The 22,191-nt window shown below is 54.3% G+C and overlaps 1 protein-coding gene and 1 long non-coding RNA gene across 6 annotated transcripts in view; one reads left to right on the top strand and one right to left on the bottom strand.

The window, feature by feature from the left end:
* Positions 1-22,191, top strand: part of SMOX (spermine oxidase) — a 139,743-nt gene that overhangs the window by 96,462 nt on the left and 21,090 nt on the right. Inside the window, exon 1 of one of the 5 annotated variants that reach the window (XM_044747811.2) lies at positions 6,564-6,737. The exons of 2 other annotated variants lie outside the window; for them this stretch is intronic. The gene's annotated coding sequence lies outside the window, so the exon portion shown is untranslated. Of the gene's footprint in view, positions 1-6,563; positions 6,738-22,191 lie in introns of those variants that run through there. 2 more of the 5 variants (XM_044747812.2, XM_070485617.1) reach the window with 2 other exon arrangements.
* Positions 375-3,682, bottom strand: LOC123277098 (uncharacterized). The gene is made up of 3 exons (XR_006513754.2): positions 3,498-3,682; positions 2,621-2,670; positions 375-2,486 (listed from the first exon to the last, which is right to left on the bottom strand). It is a non-coding gene; the product is annotated as an uncharacterized lncRNA (long non-coding RNA).

Here is a 22,191-nt window from a genome sequence, read left to right as displayed (position 1 = left end):
CATAGTTTAACGGGCAGTGTTTTTCTTTTTAAGTGGGGCTTTAAATAACAGCACATCTTACAAATGATGGTGTCTTTGATTAGATGAAATATAGTATAGGTGTACACTATAAAAATTGGCTAGATGATGCATATTTAATTTACCTATTGTTGCCTCTGGTGGTGGGAATTAAAAGGGGATTACAATTTGAATTGTAATGCCTTATTCTCGTATTTAAAAATTGCAAAGCAACTGATAAAATGTTAACAATGATTAAATCTGAGAGGTAGAAGCATGGTGTTATGTCTTTCTTGGCTATTTTATTTTAGTTTCTATATTTAAAACTTTTAAATGACAAAACAAATATCTGAAAAAATAAAATGGAAGAACAGCTCAGAAACTCATTTTAATTGCGAGGGAGTATTCTTGGGCAATTGGGGGATGGTGGAACTTGAAGGAGGAAAAATTTGGGCAGGCAGACACAAAAAGACAAACATTGCACGATTCCACTAATATGAGGTCCCCACAATAGCTAAATTCAGAGAGACGGAAAGAAGAATTGTGGTTACCAGCGGCTGAGGGCGGGAGGGCTGGGGGAAGAGGGTGTTTTTATTGAATGGGTACAGAGTTTCAGTTTGCGATGATGAGAAACTTCTGGAAATGCATAGTGGCGATGGTTGCACAACACTGTACTTAATGCCACTGAATTGTACACTTAAAAATGGTTAAAATGGTAAATTTTATGTTATGCATATTTTAACACAAACTCAAACTGGGCAAGGGAATCAAGAGTTTTATTTTGGGCATGTTGAGATTTGAGATGCTCAAAGGGAGTTGGACAAAAATCCAAGCGCAGGGGAGTGGTCATGGGCTTGTGGATGTGGATTTAGCAGGCACCGTGTTGGAGCCAAGGGGCTAGAGAGAATGTAGGAAAGGGGAGGTAGTCAGTTCCAAGACTAGGGCCCTCCAACATTCAGAGAGGGTGCGTCCAGTGAGGTAGGAGGAAAACCAGGAGAAGCCAAGAGCAGAAAGCCTTCCCGGCAGGAGGTGGTCAGTGGTCTTGAATGTTTCTGAGAGACTGAGGTGAGGACCCCTGGATTTGGCAATGAGTGAGTTGTTGGGGTTTCAGCAGCATGCTAAGGAAGGAAGGCAGACTCCAGTGGGTTGGGAAGGGAGAAAGTGGTGATGGGAACTAGCTACAATACTTTAAAGAAGGTTTGCTGTGAATGGTAGGTGAGCAATGGGGTGGTAGCTGGAGGCAGGTAAGGAGGTCTGGGGTAGCGCTTTAAAAAAAAAGATAAGAGATGCTAGAAGATGTTTGTATGCTTGTGGGAATGGTCCACTATTCCCATAAGAAAGGGAGTGAGGGAAGACAAAGAAGAGAAGGGAGAACTTAAGGAGGAGGGACATAAGTGGTGTGAATGGCCTTGAGTGGGAGCAGGACACCTCCTCCATCTCTGAGAGGATGGGCAGAGAGAGTGGGCCCCAGGCAGGCGGTTCTCAAGATTTGGTGTTGGGAAGACGATGGCATCTGTTTCCTCAATGAATTGAGAAGCAATGAAGAAGATGGCAGCTGTCTTCCTCACCAGCTGGGCTGGGCACATGAGGAGGTGTTGGAGGTTTGAGGACAGAGAAGGGGTGAACAAGTCATAGCAGACAGTGGGAAAGGCAACACCCACAGCATGTGCAGCGTGTGCACCAGGCAATGCAGAGTGTCCTGTGGAGCCCTATCGTCCGGGATATAAAGGGCATAAAGATGGAGTGCTCCCCAGCAGCGCTCTCTAGCCAAGTCCTCTGGGGTGTGGGCAGAGGGCGCAGGCAGGTGCGTCTAACTCCATCAGTGATTCCCAGAGTGAGCTTCCTGGACCAGCAGCAAGAGCATCACTTGGGAACTTGTTAGAAATGCAAATGATCAGGCCCCATTCCAAACCTATTGAATCAGAAACTCGGGGTGGGGCCCAGCCATCTGTGTTTTTCACAAGCTCTCCAGGTGATTTCTAAAGGTTTGAGATGCTCTCAACTAGGGTGAAGGAACTAAGGGCACTAGGGATGATCTGCAACTTGTAGGTGACCACAGCTGCCATTCTCTGGGGCAGATGTTCCTAGAGCTATGAACTCTGGGGTGTCTTCTCTCTTAACTAGTGACAGATCTATAAGCAAACCCCGGAAATTGCCGAGAATGGAATGCCGTAAATTGCCGAGAATGGAATGCCGTTTCTAATGAAAGATTATTGTGCAAGGCAAACAACATCCTTCAAACGTACTTTTTCTGAGTCTGAATTTGAATATTGAGTTTCGTGTATCTTGATCTTCGCTCCTGCCCACAGCGTTTGGAAAGGACCCTGGACTCTCCTTTCTCTCCCTGGCTCATGTCTTCTAGGGTTGTCACAAGGATCTTCTTGAGGCCTACTCCATTTGCCTACATGGCTCAATTCCAGTTTTCAAGTCTGTGGGGAAACAACGACGAACTGGCCAATCTCCCACGTGTAAGGCCTTTTCCTCCTCAGCTGAAATAAAGACAAGGATGAGTCAGCCTCTCCCAACCTCCAGGATCTCCCAATCCTCCCAGTGACTCAGAGGACGGTCTGTTTAGTGGGTAAATGCTCCGCCCAGGAAGTTGGCAGCCCCAGCCTCCCCCTACCTGAGTCACTGGCCTTTGGTGCTGCTATCAAGACATATTGCCACGAAGACCTGTGGAGGCAGGCCAAGAAAGATCAGCGATCAGTGGACCAGGAAAGAGGATGGGAGTTGAAAGGCTAAGACGCAGGAGGCTAAATTTGTTCCTCACTTGCTGGTGGCCTCGGATGGACCAACAAAGGGCTCAGTGTCCCTATTTGAAAGTGGGACAAATCATGTATCCTACAACGTTAATAGACTCAGTAGTGGCACAAAAGGAGAAGATGAGCCTCTGGGAATATATCTGGCTGGAGACACACTTTGCAACTTTTCTGTGCAAAAGGAAGGGAACCCTGGGGGTGGTTTATCCTTGAGGATTTCTAGGACAAGCTGTAGCCTGAGCAGGGCCTGCAGGAGGGTGGGGAGACCTCCATTGGCAGAGGGGCAGGAGGTCTGATGTGTGGGGGCTGGCTCGAGGCAAGGGAGCTTGGCAAGCAGGGGCACCTGTGGGGGCACAGAGCAGCTGGTGGAAACACGGCAGCCCATGGCCTTGGTTTCAGTATTGCCTGAGTTGCCAGCTCTGGCTTTCTTTTTTGTCTCCTTCACTGCTTCTCTGTCTCTGTCCATCTCTGTTTTTCTCTGTTTGTCTCCTCCTCCCCTCTCCTACATCGCAGAGAGTAGCGGGGGCTCCCCTCCCCATGGGTTGTTTTCTTTCCTGTTTAGATGGTGACTGGCATCTGCTTATGGAGGCAGCAATCAACTCATCCTGTTTACTTGTCGCTGACACAGTGGGTTGTGGTCAGCGAGGCAGTCCGCCACAGCCCCCCAGGGTCGGGTGGGGACCAGGATGCTGACACACACAGGCACATACACTCAGCCATGACCAGGTCAGTTTGCCTCACCAGAGCCAGGAGGTCCTGGGCTGTCCTGCTCTGATGTCTGGGATGCCGTGGGACAGTCAGCTGGGCCGAGGTCACCTCCTCTGCTGCTGACGTCGATGGCCCAGCATGCTTGGCATGGACTCAGGGCTCAGAAGAGGTCTCCTGACTGAAGCTGAGTGCATGGCTCCTCGGAGAGCTGGGGAGGTCTAGATGCAAGAAGGGCAGCGCCCGCAGGGGATAATGTTAGAAGGCATCTTGCTCAGAGCTCCCATTCCTAGGGGAGGGAGTTAGGACCAGAGAAGGCAAAGGGCTTGAGGAAGGGTCACCGTTTACACACCCACCCTCTGCTCTGCCTTTCTGGACTGGCCCTCCCTCCTTTATTCATGTGATTTGAGATACACGGCTTACTTTGTTTTTCTTGGTTTCCCCAAATCCTGTGTGGTGGCTACTGTTCAGGGTTGGGCTGGAGATTGACAAGGTTTCCAGGGGTTGGTGGTATGAGTGGGGAAAAGGGCAGGAGTCAGGCCAGACCTGTGGGGGGAAAGATAGTGGTGGTGATGGACATTAAAATAGAGCCATGGAGGAACCAAGGCCGAAAATATGGTGCTGTTTTCAAGGTGCTTGCCTAGGACCTGCTTCCTAGTTCCAGCCTTAGCCAAGCTTCCAGCTGGCCCCAGTCAACATCATATGCAGCAGCAGAACTGTCTAGCTGAGTCCAGTCAACCCATAGTGTTGTGAGCAATAAGAAATTGTTGTTGTTTTAAGCTACTAAGTTTTGAGGTTGGTTTGTTACATAGCAGTAGACAACTGAAACTTACTTTGGCAAGTACTCCAGCACCTCTGCCACTGTTGTCCCTAAAGCCAGATGCCTCCAGCACCATCCTTGCTACCGCCCTCCTGAATGGGTTCTGGGTGACGTGTGTCTCCTCGCATTGGTCTCTTCCACATGAAAATCCTCCCTGGTGCCTTTGGTTGCAGGGCCTGGATGATGCCAGCTCCCCAGCTGCAAGGGAGACTGGGAAAGACTGCTTCTGGCTTTGGAGTACAGGGTGCAGGATTCGTGACACGGAAAGTTCCTCAAACAAAGAAGAATGCTCAAAAGGTGTTGGGCACCCCTGAAACATGATGAAGGTTCTCAACAATGGCCGATACTTTTCATGAACTTTCTGTGTGCTTGGCACACAGCTCTGGGTCCATTCACCTTCTAATTGCAAACAGTGCTCTGACGTCACCCTTCCTCACTCTTCATCACTGTGGTTTGGATGGGATCATCTCCAGGGTCGGGCATAGGATTCAGGTCCAAACAATGATATGTGACCCACTCAGAGCCAACTTGATGCAACCTCGGCTTTTTCTGGGACACCTGAAAGAAATGAGGACTTGGGCTGTGAGGATGGAGCCTAGAGTTGCTGGCAGCCATCTTGCCGCTGCAAGGAACAGAGAAGAAAGATGAGAAGAAGACTAAGTCTTGATGATGTTTTTTGAGTCTCTTGGTACCCGATCAGTTGTACCATTGGAAGTCTTCCATTGTGTGAGCATATAAATTTCCTATTTGCTTACATCAAGCCAATTTGAGTAGTTTCCCATCATTTGTAACCCGTCAGGTCCATATTAATATGCTTATTTAATGCTCACAAGAACTCTTTGGAGTAGGTATTATTTATTAACCCCATTTTACAGATGAGGAAACTGAAGCACAGAGAGGCCACATGCAAGCTGAATTCAAACCCCGGAAATCCAATGCCGAGAGCCCACTCATAAACATTCTGCTCTCCTTGGTGACAGGGAAGGATTCACGGGGAGGGTGTGACATTTAACCTGAGGTTTAACTCCAAGGGGACATATGGGTTTGTAAGGAGGTGAGAGAAAGGCTTCTGGGTGAAGGGAATAGCTTGGGTAATGACAAGGCCTTTTCTCCTAAGAAACCTCCCCTCTAATTCACTGCGTCCCTGCCTTGCAGTCTGTACCCAAGCAGGTCCCTCCTTCAAGGGAGCATCAAACCCCATTTCTGCAGGGATTCCTGGCCTTTGGATCCATGTGGACCTCTGCTCTGAAGCGGGGCCTGGTGGGTCCCCTCTGGGGTGCAGGTTAGGTGAGGCACCCTCCTCAGCCTGAAAGCCAGTTCAGAGCAGGGGCCTGGCTTCCCCCAAAGGCTTGCACCCCTTGGACTGGGGCTCTGTCAGCTTCAGGAGGCCCTGGAGATGCTCACAGAGTTAAAAAGAGTGAACTTGTCACAGACCAAGCACTCCCCGCTTCCTGCCCCACCCCCCCAACTTAAACTAGAACAAATGAAAACCCATACAGGACACCTGGGCATTACTTGCAGAATCTCAAATAGAAAACGAATAAATAATTTCCAAATAATTCTGATTTTTTTTTTTTTTAAGAAAAAAAGTGACCCTCACATTTACATTTGCTTCGATTTTTACTATACTGAAGATGAGGCAGTGGGTACCAGTGCAGGATATTTTCTTAAAGAGGCCACTTCCACTCACGGCCCTGGGCCGCGAAGGGACAGACAGGCTGTGGCGATTCGAGTGCCCCCTGTGCCCTGCTGTTGAGGGTTAGAGATTGATAGCCGAGGTCTCGGAGGCGAAGGGGGTGGGAGTGGAGGCGGAGGCAGCGGTGTTGGGGAGAAGATGAGATCGGAGGTGGCCCTTGGGGACGAGCCCTCGGACGGCAACGGAGATCCCGTGGAGGGTCTGCGGAGCGAAGGCAGCTCTGGGAGCAGAGAGGGGCGCCCCTACCTTCCAAAAGCATGGTTCTGGACACCGCGGGTAAACTGAGGCCCGCGTCCTGGCTCTGCTCGTCGCCTCGGCCCTGCGTTACGCCTAGCCCGGGCCGGCTGGAAGCTTTTCTCTGGGGGATGCAGGGGTGGCGACGTTTGGCGCCCAGCTGGAGGAGGCGGGCGTGGGGCTTCGGTGGGGAGCGCGGCACCTGGTTCGGAGGCAGGGGCGCTGCGGTCCCGGCTCCGGCGGCCTCCGGTCCCTCGGCTCCCGGCGGGGCGGGCCCGGGGAGGAGCTCGGCGCGGCCCCGCCCCGAGGCGGAGCCGGGGGCCGGCCGGAGCGGACCAGGCGGGGTGGGCCGGGGACGCGAGGCGGAGCGGGGCCCCACACAGGCCGAGGCGGCTGGCTCGGGCCCCTACGGTCCCGGCGGCGGCGGGAGGAGGAAGCCAGGCGGCTGGAGGAGGAGGGAGGCGGAGGAGGCCGAGGCTGGAGCGCCGCTCGCCGCACACTCACTTCCCCGGCTCAGCAGGGAAAGGTACCGCGCGCCCTCTCTTCGGCCCCGGCCCCCGGGCCCCTGGTCCCCTGGTCCCCTGGTCCCCGACCCCCAGCCCTCGCTCGGGCGCAGGCAGGGGCTGCGGCCGCCGCGGGAGGGCAAGGGGCCCGGAGCGGCCCCGGGGCTCGGCCGGCCCGGGGCTCCGGCGGCCAGCGCGGCGCTCGGGCCGGAGGGCTGGGGTGCGCGGCGTTCCCAGCGGGGGGCGCGGCGCCCCCTCGCTCGTGTCTAGGCAGCTGCGTCGGGCGGGGGCCGGGGGTCCCGGGTTGGGGGCTGCACGGGCAGGGGGTGGCGAGCCGCAGGGGAGCGCCTGGACGCCCGGCGGGCGCGCTCCGTGGGCGCAGACAAAGCCGGGCGCTGACGCCCCACGACGAATCGGGCGGCCGGAGGGTGGGCGCTGGGGAAGAAGAGAAAGCTCCGGTGCCGGCGAGGACGCAGGGAGAGGCTGGGCTGCCGTGCTTCCGGGCATCCGGGTGGTCTTTTCGCGGGGTCCCAGGCAGGGTGGGGAGCAGCTCTCTCCGAAGGGCCAACGGAGGGGCTCACGGGCTGCTCGGCAAGGGGTAGCGTGTGTTGAGGGCTCACTTTGGGAGAGGGGCTGGGGGCAGCCACTGCCCTGGGCTGGGGGCTGGGGCTCTAGTAGAGCGAGTGAGGGTCCCGTGGACTCCCTCGGAGCTGCACCGGGCAGGGGCACAGCCTGATGAGATAAGCACAGTGGCTGGCCCAGATGGTGAAATGTGCCCCCCGGTTGTTTGCAGAACCTGTTGGTGGTGGCACATCCCGTGCCAGTCCGCGGGGGGCAACTTGTCCGTGTTTGGAGCAAGCAGCGAAACGACAGGTGTCTCGGGGGTCATTGGAGTGGCGCGAACGGAGGGATAGGTAGAACGGAGGGATAGGTGGCGGGCATCTGAAAGAAAGTGTGTGCAGTAAAGGCCCCACATCTGCATTCTGCCGCCTTTGCCTCCTTTCCCTCTGTTGTGGGGGGGTGGGGGGAGGGAGGGGGCAAGCATCCTAGTTCCTGCGCAGGCCCATGCCTCTGCTTGGGCTTCAAGGTGGGCCGTTCCCTGTCCCCCAGTCTTCAGTTACTTCTCCTGTCTCTGGTGTTAGAAGTGACTTCTTCCCCCCCCCCCCCCCCGCCCCCCATCATGCTCAACAGCATAGGAACGTCTGTTGGCACCCTTCTCCCCCATTTCATAGCGCCGTTTTGCCTTCCTCTCTCATTCTCCCCCAGCTATACACCCACTTCCCCACTTCTCTTCACAGCAAAACTTCTCTAGAGAGCTGTCTGCACCTGCTCCTCTGGAGCACATCCTTTAGGTCCTTCGGCCCACCTGACCTGGCTTTGGTCCCTCACTTCACTGAGTCACTGGAGACCAGGACAGGTCTGCAGTGATTTCCACGCCCCGACAGCAAGGTCTTCCCCACAGGAAGGTCTTCCCCACAGGAAGGTCTTCCTTGACCTTCCTTGGTCTTGTTGATTATTCTCTCCCCCTAGAACTAATATCCTCTCTTGGCTTCTTCTAGTTTTCTTCCTCCCTCCCTGGCTGGCCCTTCCTTAGTCATCTTTAGGGACAACTCCTCCACTCAACTCTAAATGTTGGGGGATCCCAGGGCTCTGTCCTCAGCCTCCGCCCCTCCGCTGGCTCTCTTCTATTTACATACCCTCCAAGCTCTCATTCTTCCCTATGATTTTTAAAATCAAGCATTAATTTACAGACATACAGATCTGAAATGTACATCATTTTCATTCTTATGATTTTAAGTGGCAAATTTTATCTCCAGCCCCAGCCTCTCTATCCAGCTACCCTTCTGAAGATTTATGATGTCCTGGATGTCTCATTGGGATGAAAAGTTTCACGTGGATGAACCAGAACCCTGACTGCAATCCCCAAATGTGACCCTCCCCAGGCCTTCCCATCTGATAAAGGGCCCATAACCCACCCACCTTTAAAGACAAGAAACCAGGTGGCATCAACCCCTCCCTTTGCCTCCTTCCCCACATTCAGTCCAACAGCAAGTCCTTTTGGTTCTTTCTGCAAAATCTATCTTAGGCCTATTATTCTTCAGCTCTGACTCCAGGGCTACTACCCTCGGCTACTGCCCTAGGCTACTGCCCCAGGCCAAGCGGTAGTAGCTGCTACCCACTTTCCCCAAATCTACATTTGCCCTTCTCTAATCCATTTTAACAGAGCATCAAGAATGATTTAGGAAAACTGATTAGATAATCTCATTCCTCTAAAACCTTCAATAGCTCCCTATGGCACTTGGCTTGGGCATCCAGTGATTTATTTCAGGCCAGGCCTTGGGTGACTGCTGGGTACCTAGCCCTGAAGGGCAGGGAATTGAAGCTCCAGGGAGGAGCTGGGGCTGGGAGTCTCTGTAGATCCTTGTCTTTCCACCCACAGCTCTCCTGTTTGCAGAGGAGCCGGCTGAGAACTGAGTTGTGTGGCTGGTGCTCTCAGAATAGAGAGCTGAGAGCCAGGGGACCTCAGATCTGGGAGGGAGGGGAGCTGGGCCCTGGACAGGGGGACTGGTGAGGGACCCCAGGTAATACTGTGAGGTGAGTGCTGAAACTAGGGGCTGGGGGTCCAGATCTAGGGGCAGGCTGGCATGCCTAGGAAAGACCTCGAGCTGGGATAGGTGGCAGCAAGGAGGCTATCCTGTGTGGGAGAAATCAGGCAGAGGCGGAGAGCTGGGCCAGGACCCTGGTCTACTCACTGGGTGCCAGTGTTCTAAGGACTTTGCAAATATTAACTCCTTTAATCCTCTTAACAGCTCTATAAGGTAGGTCTTATTCCCACTTTACAGATGGGAAGACTGAGGCAGTCACACAGCTCAATAGTGACAGAGCAAAGATTTGAACCCAGGCAATGTGGCTCCAGAATCCATGCTCTAAACCTCTCCACTTGCCACTTTGCTCATGCCTCTCAGATGCGTGCTAGCGGAAGGCTTCTTAACAATCAAGTTGTTTTTCCTGACTCCCAGAGGTGCCTGGCCTTGGGGGCTGGGGAGGTAGGAAAGAAGTTACACCATCTAAGGGAGAAGGGGTCCTCGCTCAGAGTGGGCAGCTGGGTTTCTCTGCTTCACGCCCCACCTTTTCTTCCAGGAGAGGCTCCCAGCCCAGGCCAAAGAGTTGGGGGTCATGTACACTGTGATTTTGGGGTGCTGGGGAGGTCAGCTGCTTCTGGTATGAAAACAGCTCCCTGTTTGAGATGCCACCATTAGATTATCACCCCTCTGGGTTTAGCATTGCTCCGTTGCCCTCTTCATCTGCCTCTGGGGAGCCCGGGGAGGTCAGTAGGGGCTCTGCAGATAAACTGGCCTGTTTTGGATTCCTTCTAGAATGTTGTGAGGTGGAGCTTCAGACTTGTCCTTGGGAGCCTGGATGCGGGTCTGAGTAGGGCCTGGCTGAACATGGGAGCAGAGCTGGGGGAACAGAGAAATGCAAACTGAAAAGAGCTTAGTCCACTTCCCTGTTGGCCCTGTCCTTACCTCTTGTCTGTCTGTAAAATGGGATAGAGAGACTCTCTTTCTTTGCTCCCCAGAGGTTGTGGAAGCCGAGAACTCTTGGGGGTTACATGCTTGAGTGGCTTCTTGCAGACCCAGGGTAAAGGAGTGAGGACTCCCCATGGGATGGCAGCCCCCAGGAACTGGGCCAGAAAGGAGGGGGCTGGAAGGAAGGTGTGGCAGCCCTGTCCTGCAAGGCTTTTCTGTTTGGTCATGCGGACACCTGTTGGCAGGTGACTTGGCCTCCAAGGGGTCTGGCTGGCTGGCTGAGCAAGGATTTGCTGACCACACGGGGATGGAGTCTCTTTGCTCCAAATTCTGAGCCCCAGGGTTTAGAGGATCTGCTCCTCTATCTTGGTAGATCCTGCCAGCCCCCAGGAAAAGAGGGAGGCAGAGCTGGTGGCATTCTCTTCTGCATTTTGGGAAACCGAGGCATTGAGTAAGCACATTGCTGCTAGAAGCACACCCGGCCCATGGTGCTCTGGAGTGCTTGCTCTCTGGCAGGGAGTATGGAGGAGGATTGCCCACGCTGCCCCAGTCCTTTTCTGCTGAGTTGAAGTGAATGCTGAGGCAGATCCTGAGGCTGGTAGGCTCGAGCTGAGAGTGGACTTCCTGACACCTGGATGCTGGGCTTGCGGTCAGCACCTGGCATCTCGTATGCCCTAGCCTGGCACTCAGAGCCACTGGGAACACAGGACAGAATCCCCACTCTGCAGGGAATAAGAATGAGCCATGCCAGGTATGACATAATGAGGTGCACTTCAGACTAGCTTCCTGCAGGAGGTGGTGCTTTTAGAGAGTCCTAAAGTCCTAGGTGGCTTTGGCCAACAGAGGAGGGGATGGCATTCCTGAGGTGGAGTGGGACCCCAAGCCTGGAGAAGTGGGTCGAAGCCAGGTTGGGGAAGGCCTTGACTGTCGAGCTGCTGAGTTTGGACGTGATTCACTGGGCCCCAGGGGAGTCATCGAAGGTTACAGGCCAGGGGTACAATGACTTGATCAGAGCAGTGATCTATAAAAGTGCTTCTCCAACTCTGACATACACGTGCGTCACCGGGGTAGCTTGTTAAAATGCAGGTTCTAATTCAGCAGGTCTAGGGTGGGGCCTGAGACCCTGCATTTCTACCAGGCTCCTGGGTGGTACAGTGCTGCTGGTCCATGGGGCATCTTTGTGTGGCGAGGGTTGAGATTGGGGACTCGGGGGCCAGGCAGGTGCAGGGACAGGCACAGGTCAGGTGGGACCTGGAACAGGTAAAGGGGACTATCCCAGCTCCTGTGGACTGTTTTGGGGGAGGTGTGAGAGCTGAGATGGGGGCAGGGCAGAGGCGAGTGTAGAGAGGGTGCGGGATGCAGGGGGCTACTGTGCTGTGAGGTGGGGCGGAGTGGGGAGCCTCTCAGGGCTTAGGTCTCAGGCAGGGAACACAGGCCTGATTTCTAGGGTGTCTGACTGTGAGGAACTCCCAAGACCACAAGGGGGTGTCTTAGGCGACTGTCCCAGGGCAGAGTGACATGCAGGCAGCATGTACGGCATCTTATCTTTGCCCACAGCTGAGCCCGGCCCTATGGGTAGCCAATCTGGAGTGAGCACTCTTCCTCCAGCCAGGGTGGGGCCCAGGAGATTGGGGAAACAGCTGACTCCAGCCCCAGACATGCCATCTTCTCCTAAAGCCCCCGAAGTCTCCCCAGCTGCTGAGCCACTACCCCTGGCGTGTGCAGTGTCCCTTGCCTGGGCCTCGTAGCTGCCGCTGATGGTTACGTGAGCCGTGGGTGGGGTGGGCTACCTCCCCCGTGCACCTGGAAGTGGGAAGGCCTGGATGCTTCTCTCTGCTCTGCCCCTGGCTGGGCCACTACAGGCAAGTGTCTGCTCCCCTCTGAGGCCTCAGTTTCCTGTAAATTGAAGGATTCAGTCCTCTCCCTCCGGAGATGGGGGAGGGTCACAGGTTTGTTAGGTGGGGCACTGCATCTTCCCAGAATGGCATTTAATACATTTTAATTTTGGTAATATTAAACCTTGCATGCTAATGATGGAGTAGAGTGAGCAGTTCGCACGGAAGCACTGTCCAGCTTGCTTTGGGGATCTCCCAAGGCCCCTTACGCTTTGGGCTCTGCATGGCCTGGAGGGTGGTATCTGAGGGCACTGGTCAGAGGAGGCCCCTTCAGATGCTGGCAGGAGGGTGGGCAGTGACCTCACCCAAAGGAAGGTGGGAAGGGCCGACACTGAGGGCAAAGATTCAGTGACTCTGGGCAGTGCCAAGAGGGCTCTCAGGCTGAGCTCCCCAAATGTCCCACATACCTCCTAATAGGACCGCAGGGCCAAGCCAGTCACTCCCTACTTTGATTCCTGCTCGTGTGCCCCCTGCTGTGTTAGGCTGTCCTGAGGAGGTGGGAGGGGGTGGCATTTCTCAAAGACTGTTCTGAGAAACCTCAAGGGTTCAGGGGACAAGTAAGGGCAGAAACTGGCAAATTTAGTCCCCTACCCTGTGAGAGATTCAGTGTGCTAAGAGAATTAAAAGCTCTGACAAGTCCTGCAGAAAAGAAACCATTTGGTGTTTCCCAAACTGATTTCACCATAGAAATCTTTTTTTGAAGACTTCCTAATAATATCCCACTGACCAGGAAAACACCTGGTGGGAAAGGGCTGATGCAGAAGGATGCTGCTCCATGAAAGACCACAAACACGGGTGATGGGTGGTCCTAGAGTGCCAGGGAGGGAAGGATGGACGGTAGCTTCCTGGAGCACATGGACTTCATTGGATGGGTACTATTTGGACCATCAGTGGAAGAAAAGGGCACTGTAGAGGGAGAGGCGGCCTGGAGGGGCCTGGGGCCCAGAGCCAGCCCTGGGTTCTCACGACAGCAGCCCTGCTTCACTGGGTGGGTGAAGAAGGGATCTGGGAGGACCCCTCTGGTGCTTAGGACCTGACAGTAGCCAGGCCTGTCTCTCTGGGATTCTGGGAGGGCCTCCCACCCCACTGCTCCTGCCACCTTCTTGCTCTGCAAGTTCTCTCCCACCTTTCATCTCAGAGAGGGGGGTTGTGACCTCCGGGCAAGAAGCTAAGCCTCTCTGTGCCTCAGTTTGCTCATTTGTACTATGGGGATAACATTACTGCCCTTGTAGGCTCATTGTGGTGTCGAATACCTGTTGGCTGCTCTCAGTGTGACTGACATGGCTGTAGACATGGCTCTAGGAGGGACCCAGCGAAGGAGACCGCAGTCAGGGAGATGGGAGGCACAAAGGCCAGCAGAGAGCTTGGTGAGGCGTGGAGTGGGGTCCTGATCAGAGCACGGAGTGGTCTTCTGTAGAGGAGGAGAAAGAGTGAGGGCCGGGCGGTCAGGACTGGCTCCCTGGAAGAGTGGCTGGCAGGGTGGGGAGATCTGGGCAGAATGAGGAGACTTCACAGGCCACTCTGGGCCCTGAGGGCTCAGTCTGGGTGTGGGAGTCAGGATCCGGTGGGTGGGTGTGGAGACAGGGGGGCTGAGGGCAGGGCTGGGGTATCAGGGACCTGCCTTCACTCATTAGGCCGTGGGGAGCGGGGCAGTGGTTGATCAGAGCTGTATTCTAGTGAGAAGTGTGGCGGGGGTGTGCAGTGCTGGTGGTTGGGGTACAGGCCCCCGCCCTCCTCCTTTGGGCTTTCTTGCAGAAGAGCTGTGCCCCTTCAAGCTCAATGCACGGGGAAGGGTCTGCTTGCTTTTATGACCCTGATCCTCACATTCGCAGAGCTCTGAGTCATTTTCCCAAAAGGTTAGGAATTGCATCCTGTTGCCTTCCTGGAAGGGGTGTTGCAAGTGCGGGGGTTGGGGGAGAAGGGGGAGGGCTCCAGGGCCCCTCCCCCTCGGCTGGGGGGGACAGTCAGGGAGGCCACCCTGCCTTGCCTCTTGCCTCACCTCATTTCCTCTGAGGTGTGAGGCGTCTTTGTTCAGCAGCTTAGGTGGGGGCCCTGGGGTGTGGCATCTCAAACAGCTGGCCAGGAGAGGTTGCTGTCATGGGGCAGGGTCAGGCTGCTGTGGTGACGAGGCCAGAGTGCGAGAGGCCCTGGCCGAGGATGCTTCGTGAGCTGCTTACCCAGCCAGCCACACTCTCTTGTCCTCCTGTGCCCGCCTCTTTCTTCCTCAGACAGGCGGGAGCTGGGGGCTTTTCCTGTTCTCCCTAAATCAGGGGCCGGGAGGACGGAGGACGACGAAAAGCATTTGGGTTCAGCGGGAGCATGGTGGCCGAATCCTTGCCCCCTGTAGTCCAGATTCCTTTATCCTCTGGCTGCTTCTTGGGGGAGGATGTCAGGGAAGGTGTGATTTAAGACCAGAAGGAGCAGCACTTGGAAATGAGTTGTATTTTATTAGAAAACAGAGCAAAGAACCTAGCCACCCTCTGCCAACTTTGTGCCAGGCCCCGGCAGACCCGTAGTTCCTGTCCTCCCTACACGGCCCCACGAGGCACGAGCTATTACCACATTTCACAGATGGGCAGTGCCAGCAGATGGCGTGACTGGGTCCCCAACCGAGGTTCTGTGACATTTGGTCCAATGCCCTTTCCTCACCTCACCTCGCCTCACCCTCAGAGCCTGTTCCTGTGTTCTGTCTCCCCATCCACAGCCAGACTTGCCCTCAGGCCAGCCCAGCCCGGATTCCCAAACTCCTGACCCGGGGAGGACAGGCTGCTGGGCCCTCCTTGTGGACTGGCAAAAAACTAGACCTTGAGTCAGCTAGATTTTAAGATGATTCAAGCAGAGACACTCAGGACCACCGGTGGGCGAACATTCTTAGGAGAGATTTTTAAATGAGGACTTTAAATGTTAAATACACAGATCTCTTTTACTCTACTTTATTTTGGAAAATTAAAAAGTCGTACACAATTAATGCAAAACTTTTGAGTTAATCTGAAAAAGTAACTCAAGAAAAGATGATGAGCTTGACTCATTCCTTGGTTTTAAAGATGAGTAAAGCTTGAGCCTTAGTATGTTACTAAATGAATTTTGGAGCGTCTTATGTCACATGGCAGGTTGTGGAACCTCTCTGACCCTCGGTTTCCTCCTCTGTGGAATGGGGATATTGACGTGAGGATTAACTGCTTTATTCCACCTGGAATGCTTAGCATGCACGTCAGCCGTGCTCAGTGAAAACTAGTGATGATGATGATGATGATGGAATTCTAAGACCAGACATTTCTTGATTTCGAAAGTTGGCATGTTATTAAGTCTCTCTTTGAACTCAACCAAAGGACTTGAAGGATATGTTTGTTGTCTAAGCTCAGCGTCTTAACTCCGTAGGTATTTTATGGGTCAAATCATGGGCCCAGGGCCCACGTGCCCATTTTGAAATGAACACCATTGGCTTTTCAGACCTGGTTCCAGCTCTTGCTGGGGCGGGAGGCGGTGGGGTTCCTTCTTCAGGGTTGAACTTTATGGAGAGTCCTTTATGGGCGAGTGTGTGTTAGGACTTGTTAGAGGAGCACAGCTGAACCTCTCTGAAGTTACCAGGAGGAGAAAATCTTGGGCCAGTGAGACTGTCCAGAGGGAAGTATGAGTTAATTGCTTTTTGAATTTTCTTTTGTGCTGGAAAAGTGATTAGACCATTATCTGCATCCCTTTTCTGGAGGATGAAGCCAAGGGCCAAGAGCTGTGGCCTGGCGTAGTGGAGTGCCTGGCAAGCCTTAAGCCAGCCTCCATGGGGCAGGGACACTAGGGTGGCCTGCAGCCCACTCCACTCCGCTCCCACCTGCCTCCTGATGGCAGCCCCAGGTTTTGGTGGCATGGCTGGGTGAGCCACCAGGCTTGGGGACGCCTCTCGCCAGCCCCGAGTGCCTGGCACAGTGTGTGGGGAGGGGTGAGGCAGAAGTGCCAGGCTGAGGGCAGTCCTCAGGGCTGCCGCCCCGGGAGGTGAGTGGGGGCCTGAGAACCGAACAAGCATTGGGCACAAGGACATGAGCTCAGTGTTTCAAGCCTTGCTCTGCCCTTCACTCTGTCTGGTGGCCTCCGTCACATCTGCAGACCTCTCTAAGCCTGCCGCCTCATCTGTAAAATGGGCACCGGGGAGTTTGAGAGTATTAAATGATGTGACGAACGGAAAGGGCCCAGCACGGGCCCTGGCACACCAAGAGCTCAGTAGGTAACTGTTTGCTCTGTGGCTTATCTGTGGCTGAATGTGGGGGAGATGTTTTCCTTTCCTATTTTGGGATCATGCATGCCACCTACCTCTGTGATGAACTATGCTGAGCAGGGGCCGTAGGAGAGGCAGCTTTGCTGGAAAAGAGTTTACAGTGGAGGGGTCCCCCTCCCCACAAACACAGCCTGGGCCCAGTGAGCCTTGGACAGCTCAGCTCTGCTGTTGGGGTGGCGGCATCTCTGTGGGCAGGGAGCACAGGGCCTGGGCTCAGCAGAGTGGGGACCCTGTGGCTTGGAGAAAGGATGGGCCTGCATCCTCTCAGAGCCCCCCTCCTGGGGGCTGGAGCCAAAGCACAGATGGGCTTTGTGCAGAGTCACGTGGGGCCGGCAAGGGGGAACTGCGCCCGGGCCGCACTCGTCTCACCAGTCTGTCTCAGAGCTTGTCAGTGGTTTTGAAAGAGTCAGTGGAAAGTGCTGACTGGGCTGTCCTCCTTCACCCTAGAACTGTGAGGCTGTGGCTCCTGGCAGGGAGAGAGGAGAAGTCCCACGGGGAAGCCACCTCCTTATCTGCCAGCTCCCATCTCCTGGGCTTCCAAGGCCCCATCTGCAGGATGGGTGGGTCTCTGAGCGGGGACACTGACCCAGGTCAGGGGCTGGCAGGGCCGTGCCTGCAGGTGATGCAGATGAAGTGGGGCTGGGAGAGGGGCCCTGGGCCCTGTGTTCGGGGGTGCACTTGGCCCTGCAGTGGGAGGCAGCCTGGAGAAGCGTTCCAACTCTGGAGACAGCCCTGAGGAGAGAGCTCGGCTCCGGCGTCAGACTGCTTGGGCTCTCCTCCCACCTGCAGGTCCTGCACCCAGTTGTATGGGCTCCATTTCTCGTCTTTCCTGCCTCACGGGCTTGTTGTGAAGGGGAAGAGGGATGACCAGTTGACACAGAATTTGTCAGGCTTTGTCTTGGTGATGTCATAACTGCTCACCCAAGTCATCCTGACCCCGCCCTGGCACTCACCCACACATCCTGTCATTCAGCAAGTCCCCAGGAGGTCACCCTCTGATCCCCTCCTGCCTGTCACTTCCTCTGCTTCAGTGTCACCTCGGCAGAGGCTTCCCTGACCTCCCGCCACAGAGCAGCTGCCTCTCCCCTCCCCCTGCCTTTCTTTGTGGCCCCCGTCAGCCCTGAGTGTTCGACCCTCGGCGCGGGGGGGCTTCTGGCTGTTGCTGTACCCCGAGTGCCCAGCACAGAGTAGTACTCACTCAACTTTTGTTGTTGGTGTTTTTACTGTAAATATGTATAACATAAAATTTATCATTTTAACTGTCTTCAAGTATTCAGTTCAGTGGCATTAAGGACATTTACCTTGTTGTGTACTGTCACCCCCATCAAGATGCTGAACTTTTTTTCATCCTCCCAAACTGAAACTCTGTTCCCATTAAACACCAACTCCCCATTCTCCCCTCCCCCAGCCCCTGGCAGCCGCCATCTACTTTCTGTTCTATGCATTTGACTACTCGAGGTGCCTCATATACATGGAATCAAACAGTATGTGTCCTTTGTGACTGGTTGACTTCACTCAGCTAATGTCCTCAAGGTTCCTCCATGTTTTGCATGTGTCAGAATTTCCTTCATTTTTAAAGGCTGAATAATATTCCATTGTATGCGTATACCACATTTTGTTTATGCCTCTGTGGACAGACACTTGAGTGGCTTCTACCCTTTGGCCGTTGTGAATAATCTGTCTGTGAAGGTGGGTGTGCAAATATCTCTTTGAGATCCTGCTTTCAGTTATGTCAGGTGTGTACCCAGAAGTGAAATTGCTAGGTCATGGGTAATTTTATATTTAATTCTTTGAGGAACTGCCATGCTGTTTTCCACAGTGGCTGCACTATTTTACATTTCCACCAATGGTGCGCAAAGGTTCCAGTTTCTCTGCATCCTCACCAATGCTCGTTATTTATTTATTTTTGATAGTGGCCATCCTACTGGCTGTGAGGACTAAGCAGTTTTGAATGAGTGAAAAATCTGTTCCCTGCTCCCTCTCGCCCTCATTTTACCCCCTCCTCTTGGGCCCCATTTTCTCTCATACCTTCTCTCCCCACCGGCCACACCCCAGGCCTGGAACATGCCCCCCGTGCTTTAAGACATCTCCCCACCCCAGGATATCCTGTGCCCACCCAGCTTCTCCCTGCTCTTCACCCTGCACAGTACGCTGTCTGCAATGCCTGTACCATTTGTTGAGTGACTGTGACTGTCCTCCCCACCCCATCCCCTTTCTCTGGAGGGTTGGGACCCTGCCTCTGGGGTTTGTGCCCTCTGGGGAGCCGAGGCCATCCTGCCCTTTCTCCTGGGCGCCCCCAGGGGGCGAGCTTGTGCGTGTGGCTGACTGGCTTGGGGAGGCTCAAGGAAGGCCCTCCCTGCCGGCAGGTCAGGTGAGTGTGGCCACATGGAGCCTGGGTTCGGAGGGTGAGTCCTGGGAAGGAAATGCGGTGTTGAGAGCCCATGGTGTGAGCAGTGCCTCTGAGCTTTTGCACGTGCGGTTCCCCCTGCCTGGGGCTCGCTCCTGCTGTCTCTCCTGCAGTCTTCTCTGACCCTGTTCCCTGCCACCGTTAGAAGCCTCTCACCGTCCCCTCCTGCATTCACCATCACAACCCTTAGCACCGCCCCGTGTACCTGTGAGTTAACTGGCTGTGGCCCTGTCTGTTGAACCAATCGCTGTGGCTAACGCAGTGCCAGGCAGGGCTGTGTCTTAAGGGAGACAAAACTTACAGATCTTTATAAAGACTTCTGAGTGGGAGCCTAGGACCCATTAGAGAGCAGAGCAGGTGTGATGGCAATTCCCATTTTACAGATGAGGAAACAGAGTCTTCCTCGAGATCACTGAGAGCCAGACCCCATCCTCACGCTGGGTCCTCTCAAAGGGAGCGGTCCCCATGGGCAGAGGTTGGCGTTGTCTGCCTTGGGATGGGATGCAGAGCGCTTTGGGAGCTGGGCAGCAGCAGGGGAGGGGAGGAGAAAGGGAGATGCTCAGCTTGAGCTGGGGGTGGGGACTGGACCCTGGGTACTGCCTGGCCTTGCAGCTCTCTCTGCCTCCTCCTCTCCTCACAGGCAGGCCCCAGACGTTCTGGGCTGGCCTGGAATCTGCATTTGGAGCCTGCTCCAGAGCAGCGATTCTCAACCTTGACTGTACATTAGCATCATGTAGCGTCCTTAAAATAGATTCATGCTGAGACCCCACCCCAAAGCGTCCGACTTAGATGACCTATGTGGGAGCTGGGGGTTGGTCTTTGATAAAAATCTCCAGGTGGGTGTGTGCAATGGCTGGGCAGGAGTTCCCGTCTCCTGGGGCTGACAAGCTGCAGCGTCTGGCCAGGCTCTGTGCTCACTGTACCCTGGCCCTGGATTTCAGGGAAGAGGGAGCCGGGACCCTAAGTAGAATGGGGTCTTTACCTGGGGGTCTCTACCCTGGGGGGGGGGTCTCTGGGGACAGAGAATTGCTGACTGTATTAGTTACCTATTGCTGTGTAACAAACCTGCCCACAACTTGTAGCTTAAAGCGGCAGTAAACATTTATTATCCTCACAGTTTCTGTGGGTCAGGAATTTGGGAGCCATTGAGTGTTTCTGGCTGAAGGTCTCTTGGGAGGTGGCAGTCAGAATGTCGGCTGGGGATGCAGTCATCGGAAGGCTTGACTGGGGCTGGACGGTTTGCTTCTAGCAGGGTGCACTCACATGCTGGGCGAGATGGTTTGGCTGTTGGTAGGACTCAGTTCCCTGTCTCTTGGGCCTCTCCATAGGGTTGCTTGAGTGTCCTCATGACGTGGTGACTGGCTTCCCTTGGAGTAAGCAGTCCAGGAGAGCAAGGCGGAAGCCACAATGTGCTTTATGACCTAGTTTCAGAAGTCACACTCCACGTTTCTACACTGTGCTATTGATTATATGGGTCAGCCTGGGAGGGGCCTCCACCTGGCGTTAGTACAAGGAGGTGAGGATCACTGAGGGCCAGCTTGGAGAGATGGTCCTGTCATTGTACTTACAGCCTCATAGACCTTGCCTGGTAGGTCTAAGTGCCCCCAGTAAGTGGGGTGGCCCTTCTCTCCTAATCCTCTGTTCCTTTCCTGTCGTCAGACCACAGCGGTGTCACTGTGGGATGGAGTGTTCTCTCTGAGGCCTGGAGGTCTTGCTCTGGAGCCATCATGCAGGAGGGTCTATGACCTCTCTACTGGCTGTGGCTACCCCACCCACATCTGGTGTGCCAGCCCTTCCTGTGGTGACCCCCACTAGCGTGCAGACTTGGGCCTGTAGGAAAATAAATTTAAGAACCATTGCTGCTACATGCCTGGCTCTGGGCTAAGCAGTTGTATTGTCTCACTCAACCCTGTGAGGCAAGTCCTCTTTCTCACCATTCTACTGATGAGGCTCAGGTCACTCATTGAATATGTGGTAGAGGTTTAAACCATTGGTATTTAAAAATAAGTGATCTGACTTCAGGGCCTATATGAAAACTATGGTGCTATAAGGTGTCCCCAAAGGAGGGGACTATTTATCAAGTTGGGTCATCAAGTGAAACACAAGTAAGTATGTTTTTGTGATTGTGTTTGTGTGTATGAGAGAGGTGTCTCTTCCTGGGATTTCCCCAGGGCCATGGTGACTTGGGTGCCTCAGCACAGGGCTGGAACCTTGGTCTTGAGGCTGTTTTTTTTGTCCAGATTCAGCCCTTTTAGGAAAACTTTCTCCCAGTGGAGTGAGTGACGGTGAGCACCATTTCCCATCAGCCCTCCTCTTCCCACGGCCTGGTCTGCTGACGCCAAGGGCTGTCTTGCACCAACGTAGTTGCCAGTAGATCAGTTCTGTGGTTTGAACACAGAGGTATAAGAGACTCACCGACTTCTGTGGTTGATGAGTTCCTGGAAGGAGATTCAGAGTTGGTGTATCAGGTGTTGCTAAGAGAGAGGAAATCCAGGCCCTGGGGTCTCATCTAAGAGCTGCTGAAGTGAAACCTGTGCCTTTAGGACTTTGCTTGGGACATAAGAAGCTGGCTAATAGGGTCTGGGGTCAGGGCCAGCCTCACTCAAGAGTAGAGGTGATCACTCTCACTTTACAGATGGGGAAGCTGAGGCTCAAGTGCTAAGGGACTCTTCCAAGGCCATACACGTTAGGGGCAGAGGCCGCTGTCTGGGCAATTTCATCTTTTCCAGGAGCATCCAGGAGCAGCATAATCACCACAGCAGACCCCTGACCTCTCTCTGAGCCGAAGGGCCGCGGGGTTTGCCTGCCTCTGGAAGATCTGGGATCTGAGGGGGAGAATGTGGGCCGTGTGTGTGGAGAGGTGACTGCCTACCTGGCCAGACAGGACATCTGCACACAGACACATGCAAAGATGGGAAACCAGGCATGGGGGGTGAGGAGCTGGAGTTGGAGATGGAAGCTAGTAGTGGGGGTGGCCCAGGTTTTGAAAGGTTCATAGGAGATGTTGAGAAGCAATCATGACCGTCACCTGATGTGACCTATTGTCAGAGTGGGATCCACTCACTCAATTAATTAATTTTGGTGAGGAAGAGCCGCTCTGAGCTAACATTTGTTGCCAGTCTTCTTCTTTTTTTGCTTGAGGAAGCTTAGCCCTGTGCTAACGTCTGTGCCAATCTTCCTCTGCTATGTATGTGGGATGCTGCCACAGCATGGCTGATGAGTGGAGTAGGTCCACGCCCGGGATCGAACCTGCAAACGTGGGCTGCCAAGGCGGAGCACACGGAACTTTAACCACTCAGCCACGGGGCCAGTCCCCACTCACTTATCTTTGCTGAAGGTGGGCTCTCCAGGGTGGAGTTTGGGGTATAGCTGTCTGGG

This window comes from Equus asinus, chromosome 15 (assembly GCF_041296235.1).
Source record: "Equus asinus isolate D_3611 breed Donkey chromosome 15, EquAss-T2T_v2, whole genome shotgun sequence".
NCBI classification, from domain to species: domain Eukaryota; kingdom Metazoa; phylum Chordata; class Mammalia; order Perissodactyla; family Equidae; genus Equus; species Equus asinus.
This window is presented reverse-complemented; position numbering and strand designations above follow the sequence as displayed.